Here is a 14665-nt window from a genome sequence, read left to right on the forward strand (position 1 = left end):
CTGTGGCTATTTCCAGCTATTGGGATTATGGTTGTGTTTTAGATTTCCATCTTTAACCTCACTTGTCTTTCTCTCTCTCTTAGGTCACTAAATTGTGTCCTACTCTTACAATCCCATGGACTGTAGCCCACCAGGCTCCTCTGTCCATAGGATTCTCCAGGCAAGAATACTGGAGTGGGTTGCCATTTCCTTCTCCACGGGATCTTCCTGACCCAGGGATCAAATCCAGGTCTCCTGCACTTCAAGCAGATTCTTTACCCACTGAGCTACTGATTAATTTTTGCAAAAAAAAAAACAAAAACAAAAAAGAAACCATGAAATTATTAAATTGTGCAGGCAAAAGTAAACCCTCTCTGCAGAACTTGTCATCCAGAGGGAATCACTTGTTAACATTTTGGCCAACATATTTTTCTCTAAGTGCACATACACACATGTGGCAGATTGTCACCTATAACCTGCTCTCCAAATCAGAATATAGACGGTCACAGCTCCTAGTTGCTTTTTTTTTTTTCCAACTATTTACCTAAGTCCACATATGCCACATTAGGAGGAAACCCCTTAAGTTCTGGCCAGCCACCAAACTGTCTAAAAATCTCAGGGACTTTCTCCTTCCAAAGGGCATAAATTTTGCTATCAATGCCAGGAATTGTGGGAATTGGAAGATGTCATCAATCCAATTTATGCTGTTCATTTTGTTGCCATGAGATGTCGCTGCTGAAGACAGGGCCTGCACAGTTCAACAGATGACTACTTTTACCTGATCACTTGGTAAGGGGTCCTTGATCACCCCAGTACTCACCCGCCCTGCTGGGGTGTCTCGGCTTGTTTTCCATTGCCCAGTCAACACCCTGCCAAGGATAACAATTGTGCCAGGGTGTTTAGGTCTGAAGACACTGAGTAGAAATAGAAAATATTGTTGAAAAAGAAAGAGCCACATGCTGAGTTCAAACCAACCCCACTCTGTGTATTCTGGTGCTTGTGTTGAATTCAGGTCACCACCCTCTCCTCAAGGTAATTTTATTCTGGGTAGCGGGGGGTGTCTCACTGTACTTCCCCACTAATTCTGATACCCAGCATTTTCCCCTGCTGTGACACCACATCAAGTATAGTGTTACTAATTATTTACATATGTGTACATCTTCTTTCCCAGACCAAAAAAGGCTCTCACAGAGCAGATGGCCAACATTACGTTTCTCTGTCCAGTGTCGTGCTAGAGCCAACTCATGCCTGCTAGCAAAAGTCAATTGTTAAATTTTTAGAAATGTTGTGAGCTGATTGTTATAACAGCTGTTATATAAAGTTAAGTTACGTAAATGTGCGATTGAATATATTGACAACAAACTTAACAATTACCCAAAACTTATCACTTCCTAGTTACCCCCCATTTAACTAATGAAGTCTTTGCATCTATTGTATCTGTAGGATTAAAACGCAATATAATGGTTTGCTACTGTGTGTCACTTCCCAGCTTTGTGTTCAGTGATGCCATCCATGTTGGTAACTTGAAATCAGTCACAGTAGGAGTATTTCCACTATGAAAATCAACAAATATTGCCCATCAGCTCCCCCTCACCCTGCCCAGAAGCTAGTTCTTTAACCTTTACCAGCATGTCACTGATAGTCTGTGTTTCCAGCAGCTAGAATGGCAGGGTACCAAATGAATCTGGGGTGGATGGATGGATGGATAGATGGACAGATGAATGGATGGATGATGGGAAAGAATAATGGACAAGAGGCGAGTTTCAGAGCCTTGGAGACAGAAATAACACCCACGAGAGGATGTTAGCTAGGTGGGGCATTTAATTTTCTGCTCTTTTCCTTGCAGCCTGCCCAGCAACAACCTCGGTGGTTCTATTTCCTTCTTTGTTGGTTTCTCATGTTGTGTTCTTTCATATTGTGCAAAAGAATGCAATATAGTACAGAAAATGTAGTCATCGTATTTCTGAATTCAGTGTTGCTTCACCACATTTCAAAAGAGGCATGCGTTTTTCATTCTAGCTCTTTCTACTGGAGATAGTGGTGTGGCAACACACAGTGCAGAATACAGGAAACTCCCCATTTACCACTCGCTACATATTTACCGCTAGATCCAGCGGAAGGTAAGCAGGGGTGGAGTCCTTTGTGGCAAGGTTATTTTTACCACAAGTTCCGTTCACATGTGCCATCTATCCCAGTGAGTACAAAGAAAAGGGAACTAAATATTACTACTGAAGCAGAGTAGTCTGTGTGTTAGGTAGGGGCCAGTGAAAATCTTATCCAGAAGAAGGAAGGAAGGAAGGAAGGAAGGAAGGTCTGAACTTTTTCTCACCGGAATTTCATAACATTCCCACGAAATTACCCTTATGCCAGTTTTTAATATTTCTACTAAGAGTCTTTTATATAGTTTTATTTTATGGTTTAAAAAGAAGAGAGGAACCAAGAAAAAGAACTACAGGGGCGGAAGCCTGAGGTAAAGTGGTGGAGGAATATTTATTATAAACACCTTGCTCTGGAATTCCTTATCAAACACCATGAAGGGGATCCATTTATGGAAGTCTTACCTTTGTCGATAAAATCTGAAGATGTCTCCTCTGGTGGTTGACAGATAACATTGTGTAAGACATCTATTTAACTGTAAAGTGCATGGATTAGCTAATTAATTTACATGAGAAAAATCAGTCCCTCTTGTCACCAGGGCACAGGGTCTGCAGTACCTGGAAGGCAACACAGGTTCTTCCAAATGTTCAAAACCAGATCAGGTCTCGTGTGCTTCCACCCTGTATTGGGAAGTTAGGTAAAGTTCGTTCATGGGCAGAGCTTTGCTCCCAACCATCCTAACACCCAGTGCTCACCTGCTACTCTCCCAGGGGCCCTCCCACACGTTGATAGGAACCTTCTAAAATCTCTGATCTCAGTGAGATCAGAGAACTTGAGGGAATCCTTTACTCATTCATTTACAAAGTATCTGCGGAACACTGGTTCTTACTAGGCTTGAAATGAAGAGGCCAAGTTCTTATTGACCTTTGTCCTCTGGGAATCTCCCAGTCTAGCAGAACAGACTAGATAAAAAATGAATATATGACCTAGATCCTGCAGCTTCTATGCTTGTTGTGTAGAGTTGTATGCTTGTGCTATATACTATGACACATCAGAGGTTAGCATAGCAAATGAAAGATTTCTGAGAAATCAGCCCCAATGCAACCAACTCTATTCACCCAACTCTGTCCCACTTGCCTGTGAGATATCTCCACAGTGGGTTTTTTTTTTTTTTTTCTTTACTTGAACATATTTTCATGTTTGTGGAACGGTTCAGTCATCCCTTGAAAACTTCTCTGGCACGGCTTCCCCAGTCTTGACTCACCTGCTCTTTGAAAGTGTTTTGACTTGCGCTAGCAACTCTGCCCATCACATGTGCCCTGCTGCCTAAGGACCTAGGCCCTTTGTCCTAAATCTTCCCATCAATAACTTGAGGGCAGTCATACTGAACTCTCTTAATTACCTCATCGAAAACTCGGAAGAACAAGTGACAGACACTCCTCAATTCCTTAGGAGAAACATGCCTTCACTGGCATTAGAATTATCATCATAAAGAAAACCACAAGATCCTAGGGAGGTGCAAAAGCTAAAACAGGGCCCAAATTTTCCCAAGGGTGAGGAAAGGATCGTGGGTGAGGAGGGAGGGAGGAAGAAAAGAGAAAGAATCTTCCTTTTAAACACACATTATCTCTCCCCTCACACATTATCACACACATTATCCCCTCCCCACCTCTCCCCTGGTCCAAACAGGAGCCTAACAGAATTAGTATTACCAGATAATATGTCATCAATATTAGTTCATACTTTTGCAAAAAGCTTTTATTAGAGACAGTCCAGTGAAAGAAACACTACCAGGTGCTATTCCAGGAACATGTGGTGCTTGGCTCAGCACCCTGTTCCGCAGGAACATCAGGGACGAGTATAGGATTCTGAACGTAACAACCGAGCCCTGTGTATGAACCAGGCAGCTGGTTGCGTGTGCAGGTTTTGCCACCAGGTCACATCTAGGTCAAGAAATAGAACTTCCCCCTCCACTCCCTCTACCCCACCACACGCAGTCCTTGACACCTCCTCTTGGTTTTTTTTGTACTTCGTTAAAACGATGAAATTCTGGATGAAATTATATGAGAAATTATCTCACCCATCGGCTGAGATTTTAACATTTTCCCAGTGGCCACCCTTCCATGGGGTGGACTGGTGCTGCAACCCCCCTGCCCCCACCGAGGGCAAAGGTGACTGTCCTCAACTCTCGCTAACCTGGTCCTGACCTCTGGGGGCCTTTCTGCCACCTCAAGGTGGCCCAGGAAGCAGCTCCCTGTCACCCCACCACCACTCCAGGTTTTCATGATATCAGTAGACAGGAAGTTGACATTTATACTGTTTCTGCCACAGTTTCTACACAGGACAAAGCCTGCCCACTCACATCCACTTATTTACCCCTGACCCATTTTCTCCAAGTTTGCTTGATTCTTCTCTGACAGAATGACTAGAAGGCTGGCCCAACCGAATTACTTCACAAAACCTGACTGGAAGGTTATCTGAGGAGCATGGAGACCCTTTCCACTAAGACCCTTCCCCTGTACTGAGGCTGAACTTTTAGGGTTTTGGTTTATAGCTCTTGGGCAGCTCAAGATAATGGAAGATGTCTCTAAAACCTGCAGTAGAAAATGACTTTCAGAACCTCCCCGCTCATGACAGTTTCATGAGGCCTGTGTTTTGGCTTTTGATTCCTGTTTTTTGAAGGGCTGGCTGCTTTCTGCTCACCTTGCACTAGAAGCTGCAGTGCTTTTTTCTTCTTGCTTTCTTTTTCCTCCTCTGGGCTCATCACGTCTTGGTCTCCTCCTCTGGTCTACGCCCTTGTTTATTAGTCTAGGCTCACTGATTCAGCTCTGTTTGTGGTCTGAGAGAGGATGGGTGGCATTTTCAGCCTGTTGTCACACCCAACATAGCACTAGGAAAAGAAAAAAAAAAATGGTCTTACTTTGAAGAGGTAGATAAGAGGGATTGACACAATCGTGAAGAGATGAAACAAACCATAGATTGTTTTTTTTAACACCTCTCAGCTGAAGAGAAATCCGAGAGCAGGAACCAGAGGGAGTAGGATGGAGAGGAGAGGAAAGGGGAGCCCAGTGCCTCAAAATAAAGGCCCCTTGGTCATAACAAAATTTCTCCATGGTCAACCTGAACTCACAATTAAAGAGGAAATTTTTTTGAAATATGCATGTTGATTAATAACTACAAATTCCCGTGTGCAATAATTTGAGAGAGACAGAGAGAGCTGCTCTGACGAGGAAGCTCAGCTCATCCCCTCACTGCTCCAGGTTATGGCCATGGTCACGTATTGCATTTAGAGTCACAATGACTTTTTCTTCTGCTCCTCCTCCCCCTCCTCCTCTCCTCCCCCACCTCTTCTCTTCCTTTTATCTTTTCTCTCTCTTTCTTCTCTTCCTTCCTCATCTTCCTCCCTCTCATCCTCCCTCTTATCCTCCCTCTTCCTCTCTCTCTCCATCTTCTCCTTCTCTTTCAGCTAGCTTTTTCTTTTAGTTAGAGGCAAGAGACAAAATTGTAGCCCCATTTTTTCAACTGAAGTTTAGAGCGACTCAGTGAACTATAAAGCACCAGCACTGGATCACCCTCTTTCTCTACCAACTCAGTGGTATGTTTTGGGCACACTGTTTTCAGGGAGGGAAGCAGCTGGCGCTACCCCACTTCTTTAGAGGGAAAAGCTTTGAAACCACTGTCAAGTTGATAGATTGGGGACATTGGAAAAAAAGTTTGTTGTTGTTATTGTTCAGTTGCTTGGTTGTGTCCAACTCTTGGCGACCCCACGGCCTGCAGCACGCCAGGCTTCCCTGTCCTTCACCATCTCCTGGAACTTGCTCAAACTCATGTCCATTGAGTTGGTGATGCCATCCTATCATCTCATCCTCTGTCATCTCCTTCTCCTCCTGCCTTCAGTCTTTCCCAGCATCAGGGTCTTTTCCAGTGCGTTGGCTGTTCTCATCAGGTGGCCAAATTATTGGAGCTTCAGCTTCAACATTGGTCCTTCCAATGTATATTCAGGATTGATTTCCTTTAGGATTGACTGGTTTGATCTCCTTGCTGTCCAAGGGACTCTCAAGAGTCTTCTCCAACACCACAGTTCAAAAACATCAATTCTTCAACGCTCAGCCTTCTTTATGGTCCAACTCTTACATCCGTACATGACTACTGGAAAAACCATGGCTTTGATTATACGGACCTTTATCAGCAAAGTGATGTCTCTGCTTTTTAATACAGTGTCTAGGTTTTTCATTGCTTTTCTTCCAAGGAGCAAGTGTCTTTATATTTTGTGGCTGCAGTCACCATCTGCAGTGATTTTGGAGCCCAAGAAATAAAGTCTGTCACAGTTTCCATTGTTTTCCCCATCTATTTGCCATGAAGTAATGGGACCAGATGCCATGATCTTAGTTTTTTGAATGTTGAGTTTTAAGCCAGCTTTTTCACTCTCCTTTTTCACTTTCATCAAGAGGCTTTTTAGTTCCTCTTCGATTTCTGCCATTAGGATGGTGTCATCTGCATATCTGAAGTTATTGATATTTCTCCTGGCAATCTTGATTCCAGCTTGTGCTTCATCCAGCCCAGCGTTTCTCATGATGTACTCTGCATATAAGTTAAATAAGCAGGGTGACAATGTACAGCCTTGACATACTCCTTTCCCAATTTGGAACCAGTCAGTTGTTCCCTGTCCAGTTCTGTTGCTTCTTAACCTGCATGCAGTTTTCTCAGGAGGCACGTAAGGTGGTCTGGTATTCCCATCTCTTTAAGAATCTTCCACAGTTTGTTGTGATCCACACAGTCAAAGGCTTTAGCCTAGTCAATGAAAACGAGTTAGAAAAAGGGAATGTTGTCCCTCCTGTGCAGGACTGCATTCTCATTCAGTATACAGTCGGCATTGCATTGTCTTTCCGTTTACCAGGCGTTGTTTTCACTGACCCTCTTGTGATTTACACTTTAAAACAGAACTCTAAAGGAGGAAGGAGCCTGCTAGGAAACAAAGGAGGAGGAGTGATTTTTTTTCCTTCCATGATTCTCTGTTTTCTCCATCCAAATGGTTCAATTCATTCAGGTCTTTCTGGGTGGCTTCCAAAGCAGGTCTGAAGCTCATCTAAGGTGAGTCAGGAACCTGGCAATCAGTTTCAGTGTGCCGAGGGCTCATCCACACTTCTGCCCTGCAGTGTTCATAGAGCACCCAGAGCCAGATTTCTGAAATTCAGGAAGGCTGACATTTCAAATCAAGGAGTGTTTTGGATATCCTCCCACAGAACCTTTAAAAAAAAAAAAAAAGGATACAATCTGGAGGTGCTTTCCTCCCCAAAGAAAAATATTCTTCCCTTAGCGTCATGCTTTCCTTTTCTTTCCTCTTCCTTCCTTCCTTCCTTCAGTGTGGTTTTTGAAAGAACTCTTTCCCCAGATTGTTTTTCTGTCCTCTGTATAATCAGGGGTCATGGAGACATATCTATTAAAGGGAAGCCACACTGGGAAGAGTTTTCAAACACATTTGGCCAAAATCAGAATATAGCAAGTCCCAAATTTCAGCTCCTTACTTTTGTTGCTATCCCAGGGGACAAGAAATTCTGAGGCTAAAAAGAAACCAATCGGGAGATGCTGAATGGGTCATAGCCCACAAAAACAGTACATGCAAATGAATGGAGCTCCCAGGCCCTCCCTCTGCAGATGCCCAGACACCATGCGCTCCAGATTCCATAGCTTTCCTGGGTCCTCAACGCCTGCTCTACTCATGGCAGGACATGCACCAGCATCTTTAACTGTCTAGAAAACCCAAAGTACATTTCAGAAAACTGTATACCTTCATATATCTAAAAGATGTTATTAGTTTTAAAAGTTACAAATGATGTCATTTATATGCTACTGCTAAGTCACTTCAGTCGTGTCCGACTCTGTGCGACCCCATCCCTGGGATTCTCCAGGCAAGAACACTGGAGTGGGTTGCCATTTCCTTCTCCAATGCATAAAAGTGAAAAGTGAAAGTGAAGTCGCTCAGTCGTGTCTGACTCTTCTCGACCCCAGGGACTGCAGCCTACCAGGCTCCTCTGTCCATGGGATTTTCCAGGCAAGAGTACTGGAGTGGGGTGCCATTGTCTTCTCTGGCTGCTGTTCCTACCACACAACAAAGTTCTACTTCAGCCCAAGTTTGGGACAATTTCCCTTCTTAAAAATGTAATTATTTTTATACTTGAAATTCTTTTCTGACCATTCTATCACATTTCTCTGTTAGAAAAACTATGTGTACACATATTTTCTTTTTTATTGAGGAACAATTGATATACGATGTTGTGTTAATTTCAGGTATATAACATAGTTGACATTTATATACATTATGAGATAATCACCACAATAAATCTAGTTATCATCTGTCACCATTTTAAGTTATTATGATATTACTGAGTGTATTTCCTATTCTGTATATTACATCCCCATGACTTATTTATTCTTATAACTGGAAGTGTGTGCCTCTTAATCCCCTTCACCTATTTTGCCCATTCCCCCCACTCCAGCTGCCCACCTCTGGCAATCACTAGTTTGTTCCCTGTATCTATAAGTTTGTTTCTGTTTTATTTTGTTTGCTCATTTGTTTTGTTCTTTAGATTCCATATAAGTGAAATTTAGATTTCATTTAAGTGAAATCATACAGTATCTGTCTTTCTCTGCTTGACTTGTTTCACTTAACATACTACACCCTCTAGGCTCATCCATGTTCTTGAAAATGACAAGATTTCATTCTTTTTATGGCTGAGTAGTATTCCATTGTGTATGTAAACCACATGTTCTTTATCCATTTGTCCACTGATGGGCATTAAAGTTGTTCCCATATCTCGACTATTATAAATAGCACAGCAATGAACATGTAGGTACATATATGTTTTTTGAGTTAATGTTTTTGTTTTCTTCAGATAATCTCTATCATCTTGTTGATATTTTCCATTGTGAGACTTTCTTCATGTTTAATTTCCTTTAGTTCTTTAAATGCATTTTGAATAGATGATTTAAAGTCTTTGTCCTAGTAAGTCTAATACCTAGTATTAGTAAGTTTCTGTTGATAGGTTTTGTTTTGTTTTATGTGGATGGCTCATAATTTCTTATTTCTTTGCATGTCTCGATTTTTCATTGAAAACTGGACAATTTAATTAATATTATATGGGAACTCTGGAAATCAGATTCTCCCCCTTCCCTAGGGGTTTTTTTTTTTCTTTCTTTTTCTTTTTTTTTTTAAATGTATTTGACTGCATCACATCTTAGTTGCAGTATGTGGGTTCTAGTTCCCTGACCAGGGCTTGGACCTGGGCTTTCTTCATTAGGAGAGCAGAGTCTTAGCCACCAGGGAAGTCCCCTAAGGGTTTTATTGCTGTTTAATGACTTTTCTGAACTAGTTCTGTAAAGTCTGTATTCTTTGTTATTTGTAGCCACTGAAATCTCTGCTTAGTTACTTAGCAGTCAGCTAATGTTGGACAGTGATTTTTTTAGATGCTTGAAACCAATTAAGTCTTAGCTTTTGCCAGGTGACTCTTGTGTGTAAGCTGGGACATACTCTCAAACTCTCATCTAGGCACCTGATAACTTTGCCTTAACATTTCCTTCCTGCTTCTTCAGAGCCTCAAGATAAGACAGGGGTGACTGTTTATGGCCTTTGGAGGTCTTTTCTGAGCGTGTGCACAGTCTGGCCATGTATTCAGCCCTACATATATTTGGGCTTCTGGATTCCCAGGAATACATCAGAGCTTTTCAAGTCCCCTATAGCCATTTCTTTCCTCAGCTTTTTTTTTTTTTTTTCCCTTAAGGTTTTGGTTCACCTACTGTTTTCCCACAGTTCTTCCCACCACCCTGGGCTGCTTAATTATTACCCAGTTGTCTCTAATTGTTTTCAACAAACAGACCCAGGAAAGAGGCTGTTCACTCTGGGCAACTCTGACTCAAATTAATTAAAGACAGTCTTGCAAATGGGGTCTTCCAGGGACCCAACAGACAGGTCAAATCATGACAATTTTCTGTGAAAGGGGCTTTAAAAAAGCTCGAAGCCCATTCCCTAACCACTCCAATGACTGCCAGTCTACTGGTTTTCACTGTATGGTAGGCTCTTGGTTTTCAAGGCTACATCAGAGCTGGGGAAGGCAGATCCATCCAGAATTTCATTCAGCCTGTCCTTCAGGCTTTCCCAGCACCTGTAGTAAGCAACCTTGAGTGTGGCTCCTACAGCTGAGTTCAGTTCAGTTCAGTCTCTCAGTCGTGTCTGACTCTTTGTGACCCCATGAATCGCAGCACGCCAGGCCTCCCTGTCCATCACCAACTCCCGGAGTTTACTTAAACTCATGCCCATCGAGTCGGTGATGCCATCCAGCCATCTCATCCTCTGTCGTCCCGTTCTCCTCCTGCCCCCAATCCCTCCCAGCATCAGGGTCTTTTCCAGTGAGTCAACTCTTCGCATCACGTGGCCAAAGTATTGGAGTTTCAGCTTTAGCATCAGTCCTTCCAATGAACACCCAGGACTGATCTCCTTTAGGATGGACAGTTGAGAGATACCCCTAAAACTGGGAAAGGTGAACAGGAAGACTTTGAAGCCTCTGGGAGGAATGTCATCCAACGAGGTGGGTATACTCTCTTGCAACTTGAAAATAGGACTGTCATTAAAATCATGTTTCTTTAGTCCCAGCTCCTTGTCCATGGCATCCTGTAGTTAGGCACATTTTATGTGCATTTTTACAAAATTACCCAAAGATTGTTTCTGGCTCTGTGGTTTCTTTCACCTTCTTTTTCTTTCTTGATTCCAAACTCTCCTCACAGTTTCAATTCCTCTCTCTTACTTTGTTCTCCTTTCTGTTTCTAAGACACCTAATTATTTCAGATTCCTCCCTGCTCTGAAGTTTTTGTACCTGAAAATTAGGTATTTAGAAATACTTTCTGGAGGAGTGGAAATTCTCCAGAAATGGGTACAGAGAGAAGATTATGAAGCTCATCCTGTATTGAAATGAAAGCCCACATTGCATGATGACATTTTCCCATCAGTGTGACTTCCTCCTTTAAGCACTTCACATAGGGTCATTTTGTTCTAAAACAGCAAATCAGGCAGAAATGTTTAGTAAATAGCCAATCGTTATAACTTAAATTCTTATACTACAAAATAATATCTTATACCATGTTGATTTTCACATGTTCAGCACAACACACACATAATCATTTATGCATTTACTTGAATGTTTCCCACTGTGCCTAAAATATAGTAGATGTTCATTATCAATTTTTCAAATAGATAAATGGATGAATGAAATAATGAATGAAGGAGTAAATGAATGAAGACAGGAATGGGCAAGTAGAGTGTCTCAAAGCAAGGACAAGACCTTGATATTTGCATACCTAGTACAGCACAAGGTCGATAAGAATTGCTCAGAGGATAAAAGCTTTGCCAGTGCTCCGAGTTCTGTTGTTAAACTGAGCCCAGACTGTCACACATCAGACTTGATTAAAATAGTTGGCTCACAGGATTCACACTATGAAAGTAAGCTTCATCCTCACTTTTGTTCTCTTCCTCAAATCCAATTATCAGAGCTGTTTGCCTCAGTCACTGAAATGCAAGGTCATTTGGCGGTTGTTCCAGACTCACTTCTCACTGTTCAGTCAAAGCCACTCTCTATAACCTACACCTCAGTAAACTGACCAGCCCTGAACACCGAGTTTCCCGAGCCTCAGTCTTTTTTTCCAGGATGGATTTGAAGGGGATCAGAATATGTTGCTCCAAAATATGCCACATTGGCATGAGGATTATTTCCGCATGTGTATGTGTTAAGTCGCTTCAGTCATGTCCGACTCTTTGTGACTTTATGGACTGTAGCCCTCCAGGCTCCTCTGTCCATGGGATTCTTCAGGCAAGAATACTGGAGTGGGTTGCCATGCCATCCTCCAGGGCATCTTCCCAACTCAGAGATCAAACCCAGGTGTCCTGCATTGTAGGCCAATTCTCTACCATCTGAGCCACCAAGGAAGCCCCAACACCACCTGGGAAACCCTCAAATAAAATATTTTTAGCTGAAGGCAATTCAGAAATAGCAGACACAGAAAGCAGAGCTTTCTCCGATTCTGCCTAAAAACAGGGCATAAATTTCCCTTTGTAAAGGTGTTCCCCTCTTCTATAGCAGGAAAAAGAAAATGCCTCTTCATTAACTGAAGGTCACTTTTTTTTTTTTAATTAATTTATTTTTTTTTTCAGTGGGTTTTGTCATACATTAACATGAACCAGCAATAGATTTACACGTATTCCCCATCCCGATCCCCCCTCCCACCCCCCTCTCCACCCGACTCCTCTGGGTCTTCCCAGTGTACCAGGCTCGAGCACTTGTCTCATGCATCCCACCTGGGCTGGTGTGAAGGTCACTTTTATCACCAGAGATGAGATGAGCCTGCATAGCATATCTTATTAAGCAGTCCGTGGGTAAAGAATCTGCCTGCAATGCAGGAGACACAGGAGACGCCAGTTCAATCTCTGGGTAGGAAAGATTCTCCTGGAGGGGGAAATAGCAACCCACCCTGGTGTTCTTGCCTGAGAAATCCTATAGACAGAGGAGCCTGGTGGGCTATAGTCCAAAAGGTTGTAAAGAGTTGGACACAACTGAGCGACTAAGCATGCACACACACATATCTACCATACATTTCCTAGTCTCTTTCTCACAGTTCACCTCCCCTAGGAGCTCCAACCTCCTTGCCTTCCTTTGTCTGGTCTTCCTTCTTCTAGTTGCTTCTCTACAACTTATCACTCTTTGTTAAAATAGTATATAGCCCCCAAATCTAACCACTTCTTTGGGATTTTAAGTTTTTTCTTATGAATCCTCCAGGCATTATATAAACATTAATAAAATCTGTATGCCTCTTCTCCTATTAATCTGTTTTTTGTCAGTTTAGCTATTATATATTTTTTCATTTTGCCATTTTTGTCATTTATATAAGTAGATTCATATTTATATTTTTATGAGGCTTTCTTAGTCAACATGATGTTTTTGAAATGGATTTGTATGGCTGCATGCATTTGTAGGCCATTCATTCATTTTCCTCCTTAGCCAACACATTATGCATATACACCTTCTCTCTCTAAGGTAAGCATGAACTTTGGGAACAAGGAGCATGTTCTAACACAGTGCTCTCAAGGCATTCTCAGTGGCATCTGTGGCTTGTTCTTTGAGATTGTTAGCTGTCTTTTTCAAATGTCTGAACTGGAGAATAAAAGATTGTGGAGACTGTCCAAAGGGCTGTTGAGGTTTTGTACCGAACATGGTGGCTCCTCACTTTCCATCCCCATTGAGGCCTCAGCCAGAGGAACGGCCCTAAGCTGCCCTGTGAGAGATTTAAGTTGGATAATTACAACTGGGTATGTGTGGTGTGCCATGTGTTGTGACAGTTTCTTTACATGAATTACCCTTTGTAATCCTCAAAACAAGCCAAATGAGGAAGTGTGTTAGCTTGCTAGGGCTGCCATGACAAAGCACCCCAAGCTGGGTGCCTTACATAACTGAAATTTATTGTTTCATAGTTTTGGAGGCTAGAAGTCTGAGATCAAGGTGTCATCAGGGCTGCTTCCTTCTGAGGAGGGTAGAGAGAGCCTGTTCCATAGCTCCTGGTGGTTTGCTGGCAGTCTCTGGCATTCCTTGACTTCTAGATCTCTGCCTTCACCTTCACATGGTCTCTCTGTGTGCTTGTCTGTGTCCAAATCCCCCCTTTTTATAAGAACAGTTGGATTTTTAGGGGGGCCATCCAATTCAAGTATGACCTCATTTTCACCAGTTACATCTGCAATTATCCTATTTTCAAATAAGGTCACATTCTGAGGTACTGGGGTTAAGAACTTCAACATATGGATATTGGTTGTGGGTGGGAGGGGAGGACACAGTTAAACCCATAACAAGGAGATATTATTTTCTCCATCTGAAGATGAGGAGATAGGCTTAGAGAGATTATGCTCAACTTGCTGAAGTAGAATGGCTGGGGACCCCAGGGTTGCTATGGTAACCTGGTGGTTCTGAGGTGGGAGAAAATGAAGGTGATGCAGATCCCCAAGAGCCACACGGATGCCTTGGTGACCCAGATCATTGTCAGTCACTCCATAAAGCTGTTTAGATGAGAGGCAGTGGAATGAGCTTTAGAGTTAGTCCAGTTTGCCACTCGCTTAGCTATGTGCTCTTAGGAAAGTTATTTAAGCTTTCCTAAGCTTACAGATGAAGCAGATTGCTTCATCTGTAAAATGAGAAAATAGCATCCACCTTGTGAGGTTGTGCAGATTAAAGGACATAGGACAATGGGTGAGAAATGTAGTGATCATCAAAACAAACCTGTCCTCTCATCCCAGCCACAATAAATGGAGCCCTGGTTTACATGCAGATTTCCTACATTTGGGACCATTTTTTTGGATATAGTTAAGAAAAAACACCCATGACATAAGTTTACCCTCTTAACAGTTTTTAAGTCCACATTTTAAGTCCACAATATGCACACCGTTGTGCAACAGATCTCTAGAACTTTTTCATCTTGCATGACTGAAACTACATCCATTGAACAACTTCCCATTTTCCTCTCCCCCCAGCCCCTGGCAACTACCATTTTGCTTGCTGTT

At 42.4% G+C, this 14665-nt stretch overlaps 1 protein-coding gene and 1 long non-coding RNA gene across 2 annotated transcripts in view; one reads left to right on the plus strand and one right to left on the minus strand.

The window, feature by feature from the left end:
- LOC122429531 overlaps positions 1-5003 on the minus strand; it is a 35931-nt gene extending 30928 nt beyond the window's left edge. Inside the window, exons 1-4 of the long non-coding RNA XR_006266054.1 lie at positions 4780-5003; positions 2694-2756; positions 2541-2611; positions 800-893 (exon numbers count right to left, since the gene is read on the minus strand). This is a non-coding gene — a long non-coding RNA (uncharacterized LOC122429531). The remainder of the gene's footprint in view (positions 1-799; positions 894-2540; positions 2612-2693; positions 2757-4779) is intronic.
- The window catches only part of RIPOR2 (RHO family interacting cell polarization regulator 2), a 207028-nt gene that overhangs the window by 80892 nt on the left and 111471 nt on the right, over positions 1-14665 (plus strand). The gene's annotated exons all lie outside the window — the stretch shown is intronic.

Source organism: Cervus canadensis, chromosome 28 (assembly GCF_019320065.1).
Source record: "Cervus canadensis isolate Bull #8, Minnesota chromosome 28, ASM1932006v1, whole genome shotgun sequence".
In the NCBI taxonomy this organism is placed as follows: Eukaryota; Metazoa; Chordata; class Mammalia; order Artiodactyla; family Cervidae; genus Cervus; species Cervus canadensis.